Below are 12,851 nucleotides of genomic sequence, written 5' to 3'. Positions count from 1 at the left end.
CGGATCATATCGACGCCTTTATACAGGTTACCCAACAACTTTTCCAATCAATGACTCAATCAAATCAACAGATCTTACAATCCATAAATTAGGGCATACAACAATTAGCCAAAGAGAAAGCCCAACCAAAAGGCGTGTTTCCAGGACAAGCGATACCAAACCCTAAAACAACCAACACAGCCTTTGAGGTAAACGGTAATACTAGTACGGAAACGACAATAGTAGGCGACCTAAATGCCATCACCACTCTCCGCTCTGGAAGAGTGGTTGATAACAAAGTAACTATGCCTATAGTTACTCTATCAGTACTCCCTACACCGGATATCGAACTAGATACCAAAATAGAAACTGAAGAGCCTACCACAGTAGAGGTACCAGTTAAACCACAACCTAAGAAACAGAAAGCCAAGGTAACACATCAAGTCGAGTCATACGCTAAATATAGAGCAAAACCACCATTCCCCCAGAAGTTAGCCATGCTAACCAGGGATACAAACTTTGAGGAGATTAGGAACGTTTTCAAGAATCTAACAATAAACCTTCCTTTTCTCGAAGTTATTAAAAAGCTCCCTAACCACGCTAAGTTTCTTAAAGAGTTGTGCACTACTAGGCGTAAGACCAACATACCTAAAGACGCCTTTCTAACTGAACAATTCCCAACTTTATCCGAAAATAATGGAATTGTTAAGTACAAGGACCCCGGGTCGCCCCATCAGTAAAATGCACCTTAGGAGATTCCCACACGACGGCGACCCACCGTTATTAGACACGGGGCGAAGTGTTAACTTACTCCCATATTATTTGTATAAACAAATAGGTCTACAGGAAATGCAACCTACAAAAATAACGCGTTACAATTAGCGGACGGGTCAATTAAGTATCCTAAGGGTGTAGTGGAAAATGTGCTTGTTAAGGTTCGGGGATTTTTACTATCCCCGCTGATTTTGTTATCCTCGATACGTAAGTCGCCAATGACTCATCTGCCGATCATCTTAGGGCCCCCCTTCTTAGCAACCGCCAACGCCTTTATAAATTGCCGATGGTAAGATGTCCTTATCTTTTGGCCATCTTACGGTTGAGGTAAATGTTTTAAAGTGATGAAATAATTACCGGATCCGTCCTATAGATGGGGAGGTTAGCATGATCGGTAGCTTAGCTCAAGATTATTTTAACAACACGTTTCCTGAAAATAATATGTACAAATTCCTTTCTTTTGGAACTTCAGATTTTGTAAATGACTCCTACTTAGAGGAAGTCAACACCATCCTTGAGTCCACACCAATTGTAGACACTTCGGTTGCTCCACATATTGAGTATGAAGACTTGCTACCTAAGCAAGTATTCATTATGCAAAATGAGGACCCCGACGAAACATCTATTGATTTTCCTTCCATCCCAGTGCTTAAACCCCTTCCCCCAGAGTTAAAATATATTCAACTCGATCCGGATGGTAGTCATCCGGTAATTATATCTTCTCTGTTATCTAAGAATGAAGAGACAAGTTTAATCCGGGTGATTAAGGAACATCGGTCTGCGATCGGTTGGTCCCTAGCCGACCTTAAGGGAATTGACCCTAATATTTGCACTCATCGTATCCATTTGGAGGATAACGCGAAGACTTCTCGCGAACCTCAGCGTCGCTTGAACCTAGCCATGAAAGAGGTGGTTAGGGAAGAAGTCTTACGATTACTCGATGCGGGTATCATATACCCAATCTCTGATAGCGAATGGGTAAGCCCCATTCATGTAGTTCCTAAGAAATCGGGAGTTACCATGGTACGAAATGGGAAGGGTGACTATGTTGTCACACAAGGTCCTATGAAATGGAGGATCTGTATTGATTACAGACGGTTAAATGCTATGACACGAAAGTATCACTTTCCCTTACCTTTTATAGATCAAATGCTCGAACGCCTAGCTGGTCATGCTTTTTATTGTTTTCTGGATGGCTACTCAGGCTATTTTCAGATTATTATTGATATTGATGACCAAGAAAAGACTACCTTCACATGTCCCTTTGGAACGTATGCCTATAAACGAATGCCTTTTGGCCTTTGTAATGCTCCCCGAACCTTCCAAATGTATGCTTCATATATTTAGTGACATGGTAGAGCGCTTTATGGAAGTTTTCATTGATAATTTTTCTATCTATGGAGACTCCTTCACAGACTGTTTGTCTAACCTGTCTAAGATTTTGACACGGTGTGAAGAAAAGAGCCTCGTTTTAAACTGGGAAAAGTGTCATTTCATGGTGCAAAAGGGCATAGTACTAGGTCACATTGTATCTAGTGATGGCATCGAAGTAGATAAGGCCAAACTAGATAAGATAGCGACTCTACCTAAACCACGGACTGTCCGTGATATTAGAGCCTTTCTAGGCCATGCAGGTTTTTATAGGCGATTTATTAAAGACTTCTCGAAAATAGCTAGGCCTTTAACTAATATGCTTTTGAAAGATGCAATCTTTGATTTTAATTTTAACTGTAAGCAGGCTTTTGAAACTTTAAAAGCCGCCCTAACCTCTGCACCAATTATACAGCCTCCCGATTGGTCTAAACCTTTCGAACTCATGTGTGATGCTAGTGACTATGCAGTTGGTGCAGTCTTGGGACAAAAACTAGATAATAAGTCCACTGTTATTTATTATGCTAGTAAAACATTAAACGATGCTCAACGGAATTATTCAACTACCGAAAAAGAATTCTTAGCCGTCATTTATGCTTTAGATAAGTTTCGTCCTTATTTGGTTGGTTCTAAAACCTTAGTTTACACAGACCATGCAGCCCTTAAGTACCTTCTTGCGAAGAAGGATGCTAAGCAGAGATTAATCCGATGGATCCTTCTCCTGCAAGAGTTCACATTAGAAATAAAGGACAAAAGAGGGGTCGAAAATGTAGTTGCCGACCACCTATCTAGACTCACAAACGACGATCAGACTGATTCTGAGTCCATACCGGACTCTTTTCCCGATGAGCATCGTATGCCATTTTTCAAAGACCATGGTATCTTTGCGACATTGTAAATTATTTAGCGGCTGATGTTATGCCTTATAATTGGTCAAGAAATGAACTTAAGAAGTTCTTAGCGAGTTAAGTTATACTCTTTGGGATGAGCCCTATCTTTTTAAGTATTGTGCGGATCAGATTATTCGTCGTTGTATTCCCCAGTGGGAATACAATGAAGTTTTATCGTTCTGCCATGACAGAGAGTGTGGTGGCCATTTTAGTGGGATGAAAACAGCCGCTAAAGTTCTTCAATGTGGATTTTATTGGCCTACCCTTTTTAAGGATGCCCAAGTGCATTGCAAGACGTGTATTCGTTGCCAACAACTTGGGCGAATCACGAAGCGTAATATGATGCCATTAAATCCAATCTTGATAGTAGAAATTTTTGACATTTGGGGCATTGATTTCATGGGTCCTTTCCTAGTTTCCCACGGTTTCATTTATATTCTAGTTGCCGTGGACTACGTGTCTAAATGGATAGAGGCCCTAGCTTGCCATAGCAATGACCATAAGACCGTTGTATTTTTTTATTAAAGAATATATTTTGTCGGTTTGGCATTCCGAAAGCCATCATTAGTGATGGTGGAACACATTTTTGCAACAGAGTTGTTGCATCCCTAGTGAAAAAGTATGGAGTTACACACAAAGTAGCAACTCCTTATCATCCACAAATTAGCGGACAAGTAGAAGTTTCTAATAGGGAAATCAAAAAGATTTTAGAAACAACTGTAAATCCTGATAGGAAAGACTGGTCAAAGCGTCTATCGGATGCCTTATGGGCATATAGAACTGCTTTCAAAACTCCTATAGGTATGTCTCCCTTTAGACTTGTATTTGGGAAACCATGTCATTTGCCCGTTAAATTAGAGCACCGTGTTCTGTGGGCTATAAAAAGCCTTAACTTCAATATTGATGAGGCAGGTGTCAAACCCAAGTTGCAATTGAATGAGCTTGAAGAAATCCGTAGCGATTAAATGCGATCTCGCTGAAGGATTATAAAGCTAACATGAAACGTGTTCATGATAAGCATATCTTCGCGAAAGAGTTTGTGGTCGGTCAAAAGTTTTGCTTTACAACTCCCGCCTACATGTTTTCCCAAGGCAAACTAAAAACCCGTTGGTCTGGCCTCTTTCTGGTTACTGAAGTCACCTCTTACGGGGCAATCACCTTGGTAAATCCAAATGACAACAGTACCTTTCAAGTTAATGGTCAACGGTTAAAACATTTTCACGAACCTCGTCCCCTCGATGTAGAAGAAGTCCTTTTACGGGACCACGTCTATGAGGACTGACCTTGTCATTTGGTGTACTTCCTTTCACTCCCATATAGTGGTAAGTGCACCATTCAGGTAACCGGGCCCTCCCTATGGAGTGTGTGGTACATAAGTACCGGATCCTAAGTCCACGGTCAACATAATTCCACGTTTTCCACCTTTGCATGTTTTCTCGGTTTTGAGTCATGTTCCTCATGGGGTGAATTATGTATTTATTGTTTTTCGTGTTTTTTATAATAAACTAATAAAAAATAAAAAAATAAAAATAAAAATAAAATAAAAATTCTAAAATCATAGAAATAGCAATCCAACAAGTCTTGGGAATCTGACTTTAAACGACCCACGTTTTAAACAAATTTTTTGTTGGGGGTGGGCAGTCGATCTTTCCATCTGGATTGCTCGAACTTTCCATTTGTGTTGCTTAGGCCCATTACTTGTAGTTCAATTGGGTTGACGTAATCTAAACTTAGATTTCCTTCGTTCGCATAACTTACGTCACACACGCACTTCGAGGCATTCTTCCACCCTCTTATATGTCACCCATGGTTGGAATTGTATATTTTATGGATCATTGGATTGGAAATTCTCTACTGATCATTTCCATAACTCATTCGCCAAAATCGGAAGATGCTTGAAGCGGCAAATTGAATTTGAAGTTGCGCAAAAAATCGGGAAATTTTGGAATTCACATTGGGCTTTGGCCCAAACCGGACGCACGACCGTGCGTCTCCTTCCTTCCCAAACCGCACGCACAGTGTTTCCATTTTGAATCCCGCCGGTTACCAATTTTAAGGCAAACCTTGAACACCAAAATAAAAATAGAGATAGAGAAGAAAATCAAATCCACCTAAAATCTTCTCTAAACCATCATCCAAACCAACCCAACTCCGAAAAACAGCCACCAATTAAAGTCTCCACCACCGCCACCACCGCCATCACCGCCACCAACGTTGTTTTTAGTTGTTTTCTTCAAACTCGCCTCCCCCACAGTCTACAAAACCATTAGTTGTCTAACAAAACTTCAATGGCACTACGACGTAGAATTTTGCTGGAACACGCGTTTGCTTACGACAGTTTCGCGCCATTTTATGACGCGGAGATGATTAAGAGGCATTGGAACGGACTGTGGTACTCGACTAAGGAGTTCTATCACTATGATTTGGTAGAACAGTTTTATAAAAAGCGAGAATTGGAAGGGGATAGGATTTTCATAAAGTTAGGAGGAACAATGAGGGAAGTAACGAGACAGTTGTTGGCCGAACTGTTAGGAATTACACTTGAAAGCAACCTGGTAACAACAATTCAGGAATCCCAGTATACTAGAGTTCCTGCTTTGATGAAGGATACTATCCTGGAGGGTGAATACAATCCGACATCTCATTGCGTCCGCCACCATTCTCGAGAACCAATCAACCGGGTCAGAGCTCGGTGGATTGGTAGGAACGCCCTCGGGAAAGACAAAGTCGATGATATCGGCCTGCAATGTCTGCACGTTCTCTGGATTTTGCAAACAAAGAAGTATAATTTCTGCATCATTGATTTAATGTTTAATGTGATTCGAGGATTGGGGAAGAGCTTGGCGCCTCTTCCCGTATTGATCACTAAGATCATGCTCTCCTTTAGAGCTTTTCGCAAAGATCTACTCCTATTAAGATCAAATTGCATTCTAATGCAAGTATCTATATGGATTGCATCCAAGAGACTTGGCGTTATGCGAAGAAAAATGGATGAGTCGGAGGATGAAAGGGAGGATATGACATGTCCGGATGAAGATGCATTAGATAATTGTAATTCTAATTTAGAACGCATGCAAGTGTTGCAAAACGCCTTGCGGTGCGTTTATGGTATTTGTGGAAATATCCGATAGACAGTTGTAGTTCAAAAGAAGCAAGGGAACCTTCGGAGGAGATTTGAAATGCTTTCGAAGGGGTTAAGGGCGATATCTTGTCTAACATGGAGACTATCCACCAAAATCAACAAACCCGATTATCGATTGCACTTTCGATGCTTGAGGCGGAAGCCAGGTAGCTTGTTCGAATAGAGATGCTACGACGCATGCCACCCGTGGAAGACTCTGTTTCAGCCGAGTCCGAGCATGGGCATGGGCGTCGTCAAAAGACGACGATGGTTCAAGCCAATCTCCATCCCGGGGCCATCATCATCATCCGCGAGAACTAGGTGTTCACCCCGGTTGGAGTTATTTGTTATTTCCTAATTTCATTTTATTAGTTGGATTTTAATTCAGTAGTTAAATTTAAATAGTAATGTGTTTATTTTTTACGTTGTTTGCATTTAAATTTTATTTTTTTTTAATATAACTGGTTATTTTCGAAAGTCTTGCTTGTTTTATCATTAATCCCACCTTCCCGACTTGTTTGGGGGTGGTAATATTTATACCGAGCATAAGTTAGTTATATGATCATCTGTTTGTTAAGTTTTCTTGGAGGAAAGTTTGATAATTTGGCCGATATCGGCATATCTATGATTTGTTTGGTGCTAGCATGAAATCTAGGAGAGTTTAGAAGTTACTATTCTAAATCAAGTGTGAAAGATACTAGGATTTTTAGAAAATCATGGAAATGGTTTGTTTTCGTTTTCGGTTTTGGAATTTTCCTATTTCCGGAAATTGCCTTCAAACAAATTGGAAACTTGCCGATTTGTTTTGAAAGCTCAGAACCTATTTAAACTCCCTTCTTTCTACAATAACATACCACACTACATCCCACCATCATCCCGCACCTTCCACTCCAAGTTTTTCTTTCTTTTTGCTCTAAACTCCGGGTTTAGCACTTACGAGCGCGCCTACGCCCTCTACATTTTCGAAAATTTTTGTCAAAGCACGACCCGCGCCCTCCTTGAGCGCGACCCGCGCCCAAAACACTGTAAAAGCATTAACATTAACACCGCCGACGACCGCCTCTATGTGGCCAGCCAGCGCCTTACGTTAACGCGAAAAATTCCAATTTTCAGACGGTCATTCCAGGATTTTTGTTGAGCTATTCAAAGAGTTATTGTGATGACATCTCCTATAGTCATACACCTGCACAGTCCTTCAAAGATGTGTTGGGCACGAGACCTATGGACATTGGTTTCGACAAAGAATCTCAGTAGTTAGGATGGCGTCATCATCTTGGTAAGTGATGACGATTCATATTCACCACAACTTCTTTTTTATTTCTACGACCATGTTAAATTCTATTGTAATCGGGATGGAGAACAAGAATTCTCTGTCAGTAGTCGAGAGACACGACACATCAATTCGATAAAAATGTGGTCGCTCTAGTTTCGGGATTACCAATACGATCCTGTTCACACATGGGCGATATGACCCGATAATGCATATCTTTATGATTATACATATTTCCATGAGTATTATGGGGAGGGTATTTCGAGTAATGGACCGGGGCTATATAGCATTGCCCTTGGTAGCCTTTCCCTAAACGTAGGCACCACCATGTTATTCATCCCGATGAATATTTTGGGGAATGGCGGTTCATTTCTGCAAAAAGTATCGCTGGGTGACATTTTCCTCGCTTTAGCTGAGGGACGTCGCCGATATGACATTCCCCGAGTATTAGTCGCTAGTCTTAAGAGAGCCCAAACCATGAGGCGTAAGTATCTTCTTATGCCTGTGTTAGTAAGCCGCATCATGCGTAGTTGTTTACCTGTATTCTGTGCACAATTCACAGATTGGAAAAGGGTTGAAGTCATGAGACCCACCAATCGGGTGGTTCGCTCATTGCGAATAATGACTTGGCCGGGATGGCAGGTGCAGCCTCATTTGGTTGCCCCATACATCCCATTAGACATGATAACACTTAACAGGTTAGCATTAGTAGATGATAACTGGCGGCAAGCTTGGCAAATTACAATGGATTTGGCGGGATCTTGAAGGAACCTCGTCTCACCGACAAGGAAGAGGATGAGGATGCTTAAGGGAGATAAGGTAAGTTTTTAGTGTTGTTAGTGTCTGCTTATGTCCCAAGCAATTTAATTCAGTTAACCCCATAATGGGTGGAACTCTTATAGAGTTGCGTCAGTTTTTATTTCCTATATTAGTACGTTATAACTTTATTTTGCGATGTTCTGAATTTCACACGCGTTTCAATGGTATTTTTCCTACCCTCTTTATTTACAATACTTTGAGGACAAAGCATGATTCTTGTTTGGGGGCATAGAAACACGTGTAATTAAGGCATCTGTTAGGATATATATATGTATAATATGCATTTGTTTTCTAGTTAAAGTGTCAAAAAAAAATTTCAAAAATTTCAAAAATAAAATAAATAAGTTATGCTATACACTTAGGAATATTGGTATTGTTTTTTTTTCTCTATGCTCTTAACAATTTAGAAGTCTCCGTGAGTTTTTGCATCGAATAATTGTTAGAAACTTAGGTTAATATGTAGGTAATAATCTTTGTATCTATCTATAAATATATTACATGAGTATCTATGATTGTTAGCGATAAGTTTCTAAAATCTAGGCTAGAGTACTTATTCTACAAAATCCTGTGAGAATATAGCCTAAAGCCTTATATGAAGCGAAAACATTTGAGAAATGACACAAGGGAGAAGTAAAATCCGGATAGAGAAATCACACGTCCACTTGCTTGATCACTAAACCATATCCTAAAAAAGAGAATTTAGGCCCTCTTTGGATCGATATAGCCAAAATTCAAACCTATGAATTATTTTCCGCTAATTAAGCCCCTCTGAGCCTTTCTTTAGCCTTTCATAAACCACAAATCCTTTACCCCTTTACAAAAACAAAACAAAATAAAAAAAATCAACCTACCCAATCTAGAATAAGTCTGAGAATAGAATGAGAAAGAAAGAAGAAGAAAAAAAAAACCGGTGTAAACAAAAGTTAGTTAATTGCTTGGAAAATAAAAAGAAAAGAAGTTCCCATCCAAAGAAAAAGAAAATAAAAATAGAAATAAAATAACAACTCTAAAAAATAGAATAAAAGGAGTCAAAAGCCAAAGAAAAAAAAAAAAAAAAAATATGGCTAAGGATGGAAACAAAGTATAGAAGCAAAAGTAAATAATAAGGTTTTCTCTAAGTTACATAATATGAAGACTCTACTATCTCAAACTTGTCCTTTTGAATATCCATTTCCTTCCTTCTTAAACCATCTCCTAATCCCATGAACACCTAATAAAGACCTCTAGCTCAATTAGGAATAGGTTAGTGTGATAGTAAGTGGCAGATGTGTTTGATCGACTCGGCTTCCTTGTTGTCATTGAGATTGTAAGGTAAAGTGTGCCCACTGACAATCGGAGTAGCTTAAACTTGAGCGAAAAAAAATCAGAGTGGTTTTGTCTTGACATTTATGTGAGGACCTACTTAAGGGCAGCTATTCGAAGTTTTCAGAAACTTAACCTGCTAGACATTTCATAGTATTACTCATTGTATATATGTTTATTAAGTAGATGATTGATTATTATGCATATATTAGCTTAGGTTTCGACATGATTATTACTCAGATTCATTGCTAGTGAGATGTATAGATAATTTTTTGAGACATGAATGAGGAAACAATAGTTTTATTTCTTAGTCGTTGTAGTATAGTTGAAGTTTGTGAGTACCTTCAATGGAAAACTCTCCACGAGGCTATAACTTCGTCCACTAGGGAATTCCTAGTGGTTTAAGGCCTTGTTGCATATGGTTAATGCAATCGCGACTCAGTAAACGCGAGTAGATAGAACTCCATTTTTGGTCACTTATTCTAATTTCTCATCTTTGCTTGAGGACAAGCAAAAATGCTGTTTGGGGGTGGTTTGATAAGAGCCCAAAACTGTAGTTTTAACCCTATAACAGATCATACTTTTAGACCAATTATGTGAGTAATAATTAAGAGTTAACACTGATTACGTGTTTTTATGCATTTCAGGTTTCAAAGTCCATTATGTGCAGAAATGTGCCACTTTAGCGAGATAAATGAGCTAAGGTCGGTTACTAAGGAGTTCCATGATTAAAGGCCTAGATTCAAGAAGACAAAGCCTTCCTAAAGCCCGGTCAAAAGCTGAAAAAGTCGACACGGGCTGAAACAGCACATAAGTCAGCAGAACTTCCGAAGGCCGTATCTTTGGACTCAGACCTCGGAATGGGGCCTACCTTATGTCAAAACGACCGGCTCGGAAAGAGCTTTCTAATTGTTCAAGCCATGACCCAATCATAGGAGCAAAAGTGGACGAAAAGTCTATTGAAGCCAATTGTAGCTGAAGAGGCCTTTTTGGACTGAAAATATTGGGTTTTGGGCCTGATTCTCTGGCCCAAAACATGGCTCCAAGCCCATGCACGATTTTTGGATCTGGACATATAAAAACAAAAGCTTAGCTCTTGGTTAATGGTAGCTAGTTAGACCTAAAACAATATAGATAATTCTAGATCTAGTTTAATTAATTAAATTAAGTTTTAGTTCCATTTTCAATTCTTGTTTTAGATTAAGTTTTTGAATCATTGTTTTTGATTGATTAGATAAATAAAATAGTTATTTTATCAATTTCGAATTGTGTTATTTCAATCTATTAGATCTAGTTTTAATTATTTGTGGTTACCATTTCTTAGTTGTTAATTAGAATTTAATCATTGTTTAATTAGATTAGTAAATTTCGAATCTTGATAATATGTGTAGTTTAGATTCATATGGGAATGATTACAGAATGATTCAAGGCTAAAACCTCCATTAGAGGGGTTGATGAAGCCTTGATGAAAACTTAGTGGTATAATGTAGAAGCATTGTAGAGTCTATTCCAATCTAGAAGGTCGTGATTCGCCATGAGAATGGGTGGACGACCTCACATGCTAGTTAGTACTCGATAGAAATGCTATGAACACTAGGGATTAGAACTCGAATTTCTTGCCGTAAGAACGTAAGAATCGAGATACAAAAATCTATGCTAGGTTATTAAGTTGGATTCGAGGTGGATTCAATTCCCCTCTAATCCTTTATCTAGATTCAAAACAATTATATTGTCATAACATTCGTAGTTAGATTCAACATAATCACTTTCATATAGGTATCGTAGTATAACACACCTTCGTAAAGCTCTCATTTACTTAAAGACTGATCAATTAGACTAGAAAACAATTCCATGCTAGAGCACTAGGAGTGGAACGAACTTCTTACTCCACTATATCTCAAGGGATTGAGAGTAGAAACTTTGATAAATATAGACTCATAAGATTAGTTTTAGTTTACTTACGTTTTGAGATTCAATGTTCATTTCGTAGGTAAACTATCAAATTTTACCTTTATCATAAGCACTGGCTTAATGCCTTACAAAGGTGTTACTGGATGTTCAACATCAGCAGAGGCAGTACTCAACGCCCTATTGTAACCCCTGATCATTGAATCAGTTTATGTAATTTGTTAAATGAAGCAAAATACTTTTTCTAATTACATGGAACATATGTAATGACTGATCATGCATGCATGGATTGTATGTATAGCTGAATATGTTGGAGATGGCATCTTGTTACTGAGAAAATAAGTTAGAGATGGCATCTAGTTACCGAGCAAGTGAAGTGGATTAAGTATCTTGTTATCGAACCTGACAAATGGTTTGTTTTCAGTATTTGAGTACTGAAAGAAGTATGACATCTCGGTATCCCAATACCGAATGTAGTACGATATTTTGGTATCCATTTGCCGAAATGGATTGAAATTTGTATTTCATCGAAATTTCAGCTACACTATATAAACAAAGTTAGGGTTTAGAAATCAAAGTGTGAGACAAAATTGGTTACTAGGGTTTGGGATTTGGTGCCTCTCTTGAGAGCTTGGTTCATGCCCAAACTCATTGGTAGTTGTCTACGCAATTAGTTATTTATTGTATGAGAGATTTGTGAGGCCATAAGAAAGGGGAATTTTGGGGTCTATTGAACCAAGGTGAGTGTGTAACACTATTTGATTCTCTTTCAATTGGAGCCTCTCTTTAGTTGTGTATTAGGCGCAAGCCAAGCCACATAAATCTTCGTCTCTCTTATTTGGTTGATTGGTTTGCTATTTTTGGAAAAAGGTGAGTAGTTTACATTGTTTAATAATTGTTTAGGAGTTATTTAGTTGATTTCATACACCATAGTTGTGGGTTCTTTCTTCTACCGTATTTAACATTGGTTGTTCACTTCCATTGCATTGGATTGGTGTGCTCCATAGTTTTTGGGGCACAACAAATTGGTATTAGAGCCAAAAGTTCTACCTTGGCATAGTTGGTGGTTGTTTATGGTGGAAGTTTGGTTGAAATCAAATATTTTGGTTTCATTGGTTGTTTCCGCATTGATAGTGTTTGAAGAAATTCCTATCTTTGGTTATTGGTGTTTGGGTGTTATGGAAAATAAGAATGTGACAAGTATGTCAAATTCTATTGTTGTGACTCCTATTGTGGTGGTTGATATCGAGAGTTTAGATGGAAACATCGACTTTGATATGTGAAAAATGGAGGTTGTTGATTTGTTAACCGTAAATGGTTTGAATGATGCTCTTGGCGATAAGCCAAGAGATATGAAAGTCGATGTTTGGGAGATGTTGAACATGAAAGCTTGTGATGTTGTCCGGTATTATCTCTC

Source organism: Coptis chinensis, chromosome 6 (assembly GCF_015680905.1).
Source record: "Coptis chinensis isolate HL-2020 chromosome 6, ASM1568090v1, whole genome shotgun sequence".
Taxonomy (NCBI): domain Eukaryota; kingdom Viridiplantae; phylum Streptophyta; class Magnoliopsida; order Ranunculales; family Ranunculaceae; genus Coptis; species Coptis chinensis.
Note: the sequence above shows the minus strand (reverse complement) of the source record.